Consider the following 10,313-nt stretch of genomic DNA (forward strand, 5'->3'; position numbering starts at 1 on the left):
CGAAAATACATCCTGCATATCATATATTTACATTACGATTCCTAACAGTAGCAAAATTACAGTTATGACGTAGCAACCCTGGGGAGGGTGAAATTGGGGGTCACCACAGCATGAGGAACTATATTAAAGGGTCAAAAGGGTCTTCTGGTTGAGAACCACTGCTCTAGTATAATATAGAAGGCCAGGCTTCTTAAAAATATTTTTTAGGCTTCTTTTCCATCTCTTATTAAAAATGAAAATGCCTGCGATTTATGAGTTGCTACAAAAACCCCAGACTCAGTGGTGGGCACTTTATATATATCCTTTAATCCTCATAATAACTCAGCAAGATAGGTGGTATTATCCCATTTTACAGGTGAAGAAACTAAACTGCAGAGAGGATAAAGTGTCGGCCCAGGTCATTCAGTTATTAAACGGTGAAGCTGGAATTCACACATACGTTTAAAAAATGTATTCATATTAATGTAGGTACTCAATTTTATTTCTAAATAGTTTATTAACAAAGTTAAATATGTATTACAAGGTCAGTTGTGCAGTAGCAGCCCCATCTCCCACCCTTCCCCTTCCTAATTCTCTAAAAACAACCATTTTCAACTATTTGAACTATTCTGGTACTTAATCTCTATTTCCATAGACCATATTACCATTTTCTATTAAAGCACTTGTCATCCATGTCCCCTGTCCTTCCAATATTATAATTTCTGATTAAATAATTATTTAATGTTTATGTTATTAAGACTTATTCGTGGCTGAGTCAAAAATTTTTTTTTCTTGCATGAATTTTTGTTTTTCCAGGAATAGGCATGCAACAAAGCACTGGAGGGTCCTCACTGCCTTGATAAAGTCTCAACTCCCTGGCAGTGCACACAGTCCTTCCTGAGGCACCTTAGGGTCTATCTCTGCAGCCTACACACCAGTTTCAATAAACTACCCACAGGTGCCCAAAGGACTCCCTCTCTCTGTGTCCAGGCCTTTCTCATTCATATCCTGCTCCCCAATTCTCCTATGCTCTCTCCTTCCTTCCACCCCATTCACTAGACTAGCTCCTGCTCTTCCTTCCAGGAGTCAGCTTGTGGGTCTCTCTTGGGACACCCTCTTTTCCTCCCCATTTTCCTCCGGGCTAGGTATCTTTCTGTCTTTCCACAGCAATCCATCTTTATCTCCTTCCCAGCAGTCTTGACAAGAATTGCCCATGTTTATTTACATGCCTTTACCAACGGAGTACCCCCTGAGGTCGGGGATCATGTCTTATCATTTTATATCACCTAGTAGGTATTCAGTGTGTATATATTAATGGATAGAATGGTTTCTACTTCTTGAGTTTAAAGGCACCTGAAATTAAAAAAAAAAAAAGTGCCACCAAGACCCTGGGATCCACTTGGCCTCAGCTGTATGATGTCCTCCTCAGAATGCCTCCTCTCTTGGGGCAGATAGGTACAGGATAGTCATCTGAGAGAGGAAGGGAGGGAGGGGACTACGGGACAGGCAGCCCTGGGGACAGGCGGCCCTGGAGACAGACAGAGGACTACTGGTGGATATGAGAGCTCCTCAGGCGCCAGAGTTTGAGTGGTTTCAGCATTGGTGAAGGGCCTTGGAAGTTATGTGTACTCCACGTCCAGCTGGGGCTGGAATATAAGCAGAGCTGTCGAGTCCAGGGGGAATCTTCTGAAACGTGTGAAATTATTCTGTAATGTAATATGATTTATTGTATGTGGTGTTTACAATCCAGGTTGGCCTGGTCATTTGAATGAGGCAGAAACTTGGAGAGGGGAGAGCCTTTCCTTCCAGGGATGTACTATATTGTTCCAAATTCTGTCTTCTTTCAAATAGCACATGGCAGTCCTTGTTTTGCTCTCCAGAGCATCCATGATAGTCTCTAAGGTTTAAGGTTGCCAAGCATTCATAGTTCTTCCAGACATTCTTTTTTTTTTAAATATATTTTTTATTGACTTTTTTTACAGAGAGTTAGAAACATTGATGAGAGAGAAATATCGATCAGCTGCCTCCTGCCCACTCCCTACTGGGGATGTGCCCACAACCAAGGTACATGCCCTTGACCAGAATCGAGCCTGGGACCCTGCAGTCCGCAGGCCGATGCTCTATCCACTGAGCCAAACTGGTCAGGGCCAGCCATTCTTTTTATTTTTCTCTCCAGCATGCCCTTCTGCCCCATGCAGACAAGATCACTCTGTAAACATACCAACCTCCCTGCCTCTGCTCTTGGCCTCTTGTAATTGAAGTTTCCTTGTCCCCAGTTGTAGTAGAAATGTTGGTCCTCTTTTAAAGCTCATCTCTGGTGCCACTTACTCTGTGGGGCTTTCTCTGAGTTTCTCCCCCTCCTACCATGAAGCTGTGCACTCCTCCAGTGTTTTTATTTTATTTATTTATTATTGTTTAAAGTATTACATATAATATTACATATGTCTCCTTTTCCCCCCATTGACCTCTCCCCGTCCACTCCCCCCTCCTAGAACATGCCCTCACCCCCATAGTGTCTGTGTCTATTGGTTATGCTTATATGCATGTATACAAGTCCTTTGGTTGATCTCTTACTTCTCCCTCCCGCTGCCTTGTGTCTTTTGATGTTTTGGACAAAATGCAGGGTAAGAGAGAGAGTAGACTGGGGTCATTTTGGTTTTGAATGTCAGTTCTTGGAAATAAAAACCTGGCTGAGAAAAGGAGTGGATGCTGAAGTTGGAGGGACTCTGACCGGCCTGGTTATGACCAAATGTGGCAATACAGTGGAGGTGGCAGTGGGTGTTGAAGAAAAGGTCGGAGGGCAGTAGTCAGAGGTGACTGTGCTTTCTAGCTTGGTTTAACACCTGAAGGCGCTGAGTGGATGAAACTGGCTTCAGAATGGTGGAACTGTGACTTGGCATTATGTTTATTCCCAGCCCCTGAATGCAGCTGGGTTCTTTGGCAGATATGGGCCCAGCACTTTGAGCTTCTCCCCAGCAATAAATCCCAGTTGCAAAACACTGATGAATGGAGGTTTTACTGACGGTTCCACAAAGGGAGATTTACATGGCATTTCACACCACAAAACTCTATAACAACTCTCTTTAAACATCTGTTCCCTCCCCTCAGCTCCTTCCTCAGCCACTCCTCTTTTCTCACTAGACACCCTCTCTCTGGGCCTCTCTCTAGTACCAGCTTGGCTTTTCTCCCTTTCTATGATCTCTGCCATCTTTCTCCTAGACAACCGCCTCCCCCGCCCCATCTCTTTTTCAGTCATTTGCATTTTTACACTCATCACCTTTCAAAAAAGAGAGTTCCAGTCTTCAGAAAACAGAAGCTCATAAATAACAAATCATCCCCACCCCCTCACCATATTCCTCCCCAGACATATTTAACATCGCAGCAGGTCTGTTACACAACACCCCTCAGAGTGCTGAGTGAAGGGGAGAATAAACACAGTACATTATTTGCTCATGGCACCTGAGCCTCTCCAGTCGTGAGGCCCACCTCTTCCCTCCCTTCGCCTCCCATTAGGTAAGAGTGACTCAGCTCTGAAGCTCTTGTGGATGCAGAGGTCTGGCTCTCCCTGGCTTTGTAGTTAGTTGCCAGGAAAGGTTTGAGTTGCCCCTCTGGGGTGCCACTCCCACCCTGCCCAGATAGTCGGTCATGGGCTCCACTAGACCAGCTAGAACTTGGGGTCAAACATAGTAGCGTTAGGATTCAACAAGGAAAGAGATAGCTGGGAAGTTTTCCATTTTGAGATCTGGGGAAAGAGGTAAGTCTTCTACCACGTGGAGGGCAAGCCCCCTCTCCCCTCCCTGAGCTTCCCCCTCAGGAGTGCGGTCTGCCACGAGGTGTTTTTCCTCACGACAGAAACAAAGTGAGCTTCCTGTCTGGGGGTGGAGTGTGGTGGCAATCCCGGCTTTGCTCTTGAAGCTGTCCTTCACAGATTGAAGTCCACGAGATGCCAGGAGTGGGTGCCTCAGTGGCCTCCAAATCCTGTTTGTGCCCATATTTGCCCTGCTCGTTGCAGAGAAGGGTGACTGGTCATCACTGTGAACCCTGGGCTCTGACTGCTGGGAGCTGAGGCGTACTTGCATCCTCCCCGTACTGTGATGCCAGACCCGGCTCTTTTCTTTATTCTTCTGCCCCCCGGACATCTGACTTTACCTTCCTTTCTTCTTAATTTCCTCCCCAGTAGTGAGAATTCTGGTCTCAGAAGAAACCTGATATTTTGTCATAAAGTACTCCTGCCCTGACTGCTCTAGGTAGGCCTGATTCCCCAGGGATACCTCAATACCTTTTAACATGACTTGTTGCAAACCCCGCTCAGATATGAGCACATGTGGAAAGTTTCTTCTCCTGCTCCTTTCACAAGCGTAGGCCAGTTTTAAAAAGGACTATATTCCTACTCTTAGCGCTGCTCACTAGTCCACCCCACAGATGGCTGTGGCTGTGAGTCTATATAAAATTCCTGCTTCTAGTCCTAGCAGACTTTGGCTTTATCTTTCCTTCCTTCCTCCCTTCCTTCCTTCCTTCCTTCCTTCCTTCCTTACTTCCTTACTTCCTTCCTTTCTTCCTTCCTTCCTTCCTTCCCTCCTTCCTTTGTCACTTCTTCCTCCACACTATGAATGAATTACACCATCCTTGTGGCTGCCTCTTTCCCAGCTTCACATGGGAACCCATGGTTTGGGTTAATGGTCCCTTCTATCCAAGGATATTTTTTCTGATTGATTATCAGAGAGCGAGAAAGAGTGAAAAAGACAGGGAAAGACAGGGAGAAACATCACATCAATATGAGAGAAACACGTTGATTGATTGCCTCCTGCATGCACCCTGACCAGGGCCTGGGCCGGGGAAGACCCTGCAACTGAGGTACATGACCTTGACAGGAATTTAACCTGGGACCCTTCTGTCCGAAGGCTGACGCTCTATCCACTGAGCCAAACCGGCTAGGGCTCTCTCCAGTTTCTTGCCACTTGTGACATTTAAGAGGCAGGTACTCATTCTAACTTGATCTTCCTATGGTGCACCTGGCACAATTCTCCTTCCAAGGAGCTTCTCAGAGTGTGCCTTCCACCTGTGGTTCCCTTTGGCTTGATGGGCAGCCCTCCCAGGTATCCTTCAGAAGATATGGAAGGGCTGGGCCTGTCCAAGAGCACCTGCTGCAGACCTCTCCTGTTCTTGAATGATCCCATTTAGTTTCTTAAGAAATTGTTGAGAGAGAAAGAGAGAGAGAAAAAAGGAATTGTTGAGGCTGGCACACCAATCTCCAAACCAAGAATTCTCACTTTAATAAGCTCACTCGATGCTCCTGTTACTGGTCCAAAGTCCATGTGCCTGATAGTTCAAAAGGCCAAAACTCAAAACGTTGCAGTTTGGATTAAGGAAGCGTTTATTGATCGAGAAGGTACCAACCAAGAAGATGGGAGAGCTAGTGGTGCCTCACACCCAGCTTAAGAAAGTACAGAATTCAGGCTTCTTTCATGTCCAGGGAAGGGGAAATGGGAGGGCCAAGAGGTGATTGACAACTGTAGACATCTGGGCACCCGAAGGGGTCCGAGGAAGATTGAGCTTAGTCTGTTGACCCTACTTGATGTGCGCCCGGTCATGGGGTTCCTGCAAATCTTTGGTACACAATACATACTTCCCTTATCTCCTCGAGATACTTTCTGGTAAGGGGCTGTTTTTTAAAACTCAAGATACAAGCAGAATTCCTCTAATGGTTAGCATGTTTGTATGCAAGAAGCTGTTTACTTGAAGGCTCTGTGAGCAAAGCAGGCTTGAACGAGATGGAGTCAGAGAGATTGAGCATTAATTCATGAACCAAGAGGTCATGATTTGATTCCCGGTCAGGGCACATGCCTGGGGTTGCGGACTCACTCCCTAATGGAGGGTGTGCAGGAGGCAGCCGATTGATGTTTCTCTCTCATTATTGATATTTCTGTCTCTCTGTCCCTTTCCCTTCCTCTCTCTCAAAAATCAATAAAAAAAAACAAAGAAAAATTAACCCAAATATAGACTTGAAAGACATGGCCTGTATGAGAAGAAGACCTTAAGAAAACAGAGAAAGGAATGCAAGAACAGAATGAAAAATATCAGGGAGTCTCAGAGGCCAATGTTGGGGCTGGCAACAAATGAGCTGGAGATTGGACACAGAAGGAGTTAAAGATTCTTCAGGATTTTCTGTGGGGATTGTGCAGATTTTTCATGAGAGGATTAATAAATGAAAAACTTTTAAAAAATGAACAGGAGGGGTAAGGAAGGAAAGAAGAGGTAAAAAAAAAAAAAAGCATATAACCTCTATTATCTAGATTTGAAATGTAAACCTGAAGAGATGAAGTGATATAGAAACCTAGAAAACAAAGCCAGCCTTTCTGAACACTCACTGGGGTCCTGGGTTCTAACTTCTTTAATCTTTCCCAGTGGGCATTTATAAGATAAAAAGAGAGCGAGAGCAAGAGTGAGATAAAATATTCACACTCAACGGTCACATAGCTGAGCTTAAACCATGGTTCCCTGACCAAGGGACTAATAATAATTAGGGGTTAGGGTAGACCTATGTTTTTTCAGCAAGCATTTGACATTTAAAAAACAACAACTCTGCCTCCTGCACGCCCCACACTGGGGATTGAGCCTGCAACCTGGGCATGTGCCCTGACTGTACCCCGACCAGGAATCGAACTGTGACCTCTTGATTCAAAGGTCAGTGCTCAACCACTGAGCCACGCCAGCTGGGCTCCCTTTTTAAATTCAAAAAAGTGTTTTAGAAAACCCTTGCCTAGTGTGGTTTTTAAAAGGACCCATGCTCACTATTATGCAATGTCGTTTCCTTCCAGCCCCAGATCTCTCTGTCTGGCCTACAAAACAGCAAGGCCCCCCCAGGTCACCAGCACACAGGGCCAGATACTCTTGACCCTGCTTGTGACAGTATTGCAAACACATGCCTGGCATACTTTGGAAAGCCTGCCTGCTTCTATTACTGGTACATGAACGTTTTGCTCTGGCAGCAAATATCTACTGTGCAGGCAGGGGCTCAAGGTTGCCTGAAGTTTCAAGACAGGAGTTTGGTTACAAGCCATTCCCATTTTATTAGTAGGTTCATGGAGGAGTCAGTCACAAGACTAAGATACAGAGGCCAGAATTATCGGTCAGGTGTCTCGAATTGCCCAGGAATGAAATTTTTCCTGGAGCGTAAGGTTAGGTTGAATTTGCAGCTCAGAGAGAGGTCAAGTTTAAAGCCCTTCGGGGCACCGAGCTGCTAGGTGCTGCTGGGGACATTTCCCTCTGCTCGATTCATAAGCACCCACGCGTTATTAAAGAACCATTGGGAAGTGGAGGCACTTCAGGTCCAGTTGATGGATCCGACTCTGTTCAGAATCAGAGATTCTATTTGAGACAAAATTTAATGGTAACAACAAAGCTTGGTGGGAAAAGAAAGGCAGTGACAAGTGCAGACAAAGAGAGAGACAGCAAAAATAGATAGCCCTCAAATTGCCTGAGCTGGTTTCTGGACTGTTAACCATAACCAGGAGCCACTTAAACGCCTGCTGAAATCAGCACCAGAAATAAAATCTGACTCCTCCTCTGGATTGTTATCGTCACTAACAAAATGTTGTGGCCATCTGTGTGCTAAGGACAGGGCTGAGAGCTGTTGCGAGGGTGCTGGCCAAGTGGTGGCCAGCAAGGGCAGGGAACAGGGAGTCAGGGGCGGGGTGGAAGCTGAGGCCTGTCACCAGGAGGCTCAGACAGAATCCGGGGGGAGCTGTGGGCGTAAAGAGGTATCAGGTCAGTAGATAATCAGAGGGAAGCTGGGTCCTCTGGTTTACAAAGAGAGTCTGACCCAGAGGAGTGAATGAAGCAGAAATGGAAGCTGGGGCTGGGATAGCACCAGGAAAGTTCCAAATGTCCCCGTAAGGTCACTGCTCTGCGGCCTTGGATTGCGTCTTTACAATGAGATGAAATTAATTAATCAAGGATGGCTCCGGTTTTAAAATTTTATCTTAAATTTTGTCGACAGCTGCACCTGCGTCCTCACTGCCCCGGAGGTCCTTGACAGATGGCAGTCTGTCTGTACAGATGGGATTCATTTGAGCCTCAGGGATTGTTTTTGGATTTTTCCTTTAGGATCCTACCTCCCACCTCCTGGGATAGGGACAGGCGTGGAATTATAGGAAAGGAATAAGCCACCCACAGTTGCACTCTCCACAGGCAATCATTCTGCGTCCCCATCTGTGGAATGGGCATAATTATAACAGGATTGCGGTATAAGACAAGGGAGAAGCTGTTTTAACTTTTTGGTATATTCCCTGCTAGCCTTTTTATTAAGCATTTTAAACATGGTTGGGATCACATGGTATATATAATTTTCATCCCACCTTTTTTCCTTATTATATATCAGGACTATTTTCATGGTCACACACATGCTGTGTGTGTGTGTGTGTGTGTGTGTGTGTGTGTGCGCACATGCGCTCGTACCTTTAAAACTTGACCCACAAAGCAGATGGAGGGCTGGATTTGGTCTGTGAGCTGGCAGCTGGCTGACATCAGGTGCAGAACAAAGGGCAGCCACTGAAAATCATGAGGACAGCAATGAAAACAATGGTGCTGTTCTCAGGGATTCAGAGGTGCCTCAGTCACAGCTCTACCAGGAAACTCACTATCTGGGATGTGCAGGGTGCTAGAGGGTAAGTAGTCAGGAGGTGAGATGTCAATAAAATTTCTTTCTGTTTAAATCTGTTTAAACCCCATTTAATCTGTGGTTTCCTGGATCCACATTTAATCCCTGCCACAGCCGGGTGAATTCCCTGAGAGAGGAAAGCTATAACTTGAACTCATAACTGATTTTCCAGGAAGACCCAGCAGAGCCAATTTTTGTCCTTTGTGGGCCTGTCTCTCATCATCATTTTGGAAAGATGTCTAGCCGGGGCCCTGCTTCTGGAGGCATTTGGGTGCAGGCAGAGGGCAAGGTCTTGACAAAAATAGTTTTTAAAATTCACTTTTGATTATTGCTTATATTCTATCATATGATTGAACCCTAATTTATTTTCATTTTTCAAAATACTGGATATTTAAGTTGCTTTAGAGGGTTGCTGTTAAAATACAGTATAGAACATCTTGGTACATAAGTCTTTCTCTTAAATTTAGGTTACTTTGTATTAGTTGGGGGAGAAACTATTTTAACATTTTGGTATATTGTTTTTACTCATTTTATTAAGCATTGTATTTTATTTTTTAAAAACTATATTTTATTGGTTTTTTACAGAGAGGAAGGGAGAGGGATAGAGAGTTAGAAACATCGAAGAAAGAGAAACATTGATCAGCTGCCTCCTGCATACCTCCTACTAGGGGTATGCCCACAACCAAGGTACATACCCTTGACTGGAATCGAACTTGGGACCTTTCAGTTTGCAGGCCGACACTCTAGCCACTGAGCAAACCAGTTAGGGCTTTATTAAGCATTTTAAACATGATTGAAAATCACACTACATATATAATTTGTATCCAAACTTTTAAAAAAACATATACTTTATTGATTTCAGAGAGGAATGGAGAGGGAGAGAGATAGAAGCATCAGTGATGAGAGAGAATCATTGATTGGCTGCCTCCTGCATGCCTCCCCCTTCCCCTCCCCACTGGTGATCCAGCCTGCAATCAAGGCATGTGCCCTTGACCAAAATTGACCACAGGACTCTTCAGTCCACAAGCTGACGCTCTATCCACTGAGCAAAACAAGCCAGGGCCAGCCTTTTTTCTTAATAATATATTGTGACTATTCTCATGATTGTAGTTTGTTTATAGATGTGGTTAGATCAGTATCTAAAAGCATACAGGTCTTACTACATATTGATCAAATTACCTTCTAGGTAATTATACCATTTGTTTCTGATAAGCCTTAAATCTGAAACACAGACTTTGATTAGGCTTTAAAAATTTTTTGTTTTTGTCTTTTAATTGAGAAACCCTGGGCTTGGGTTCCTCACTCCCATTTTAGTCCTGAATGGAAGAGCTCTGTCTCTTTGCTTTTTGCCTGTTGGTCATCTCTCTGTGGAGTGGAGTCTGGGAGGAGGGAACATAGGGAGAAACTGGGATTTCTTTCTCTACCCTATCCTGTCCATCCAAGAGTCCAGCCCACATTCTGATCTTGTCCTAATCTCTTAATCTTGAAATATTTTTCTTGGAAGCAGTGGGCTGGTGTAGAAAAATCTTTGTGTTTTGGACTGAGAGAGAACTGGGGTCAAATTTTAGTTCTGGTACTTACTAGCTGAGTGAGGTTGGGCAAAATTCCCTAATATATATGAACCTCAGGTTTCATATCTGTGAAATGGGCATGTTAACAGGGATATAGTGCAAAT

Source organism: Myotis davidii, unplaced genomic scaffold (assembly GCF_000327345.1).
Source record: "Myotis davidii unplaced genomic scaffold, ASM32734v1 scaffold102, whole genome shotgun sequence".
Classification (NCBI taxonomy): Eukaryota; Metazoa; Chordata; class Mammalia; order Chiroptera; family Vespertilionidae; genus Myotis; species Myotis davidii.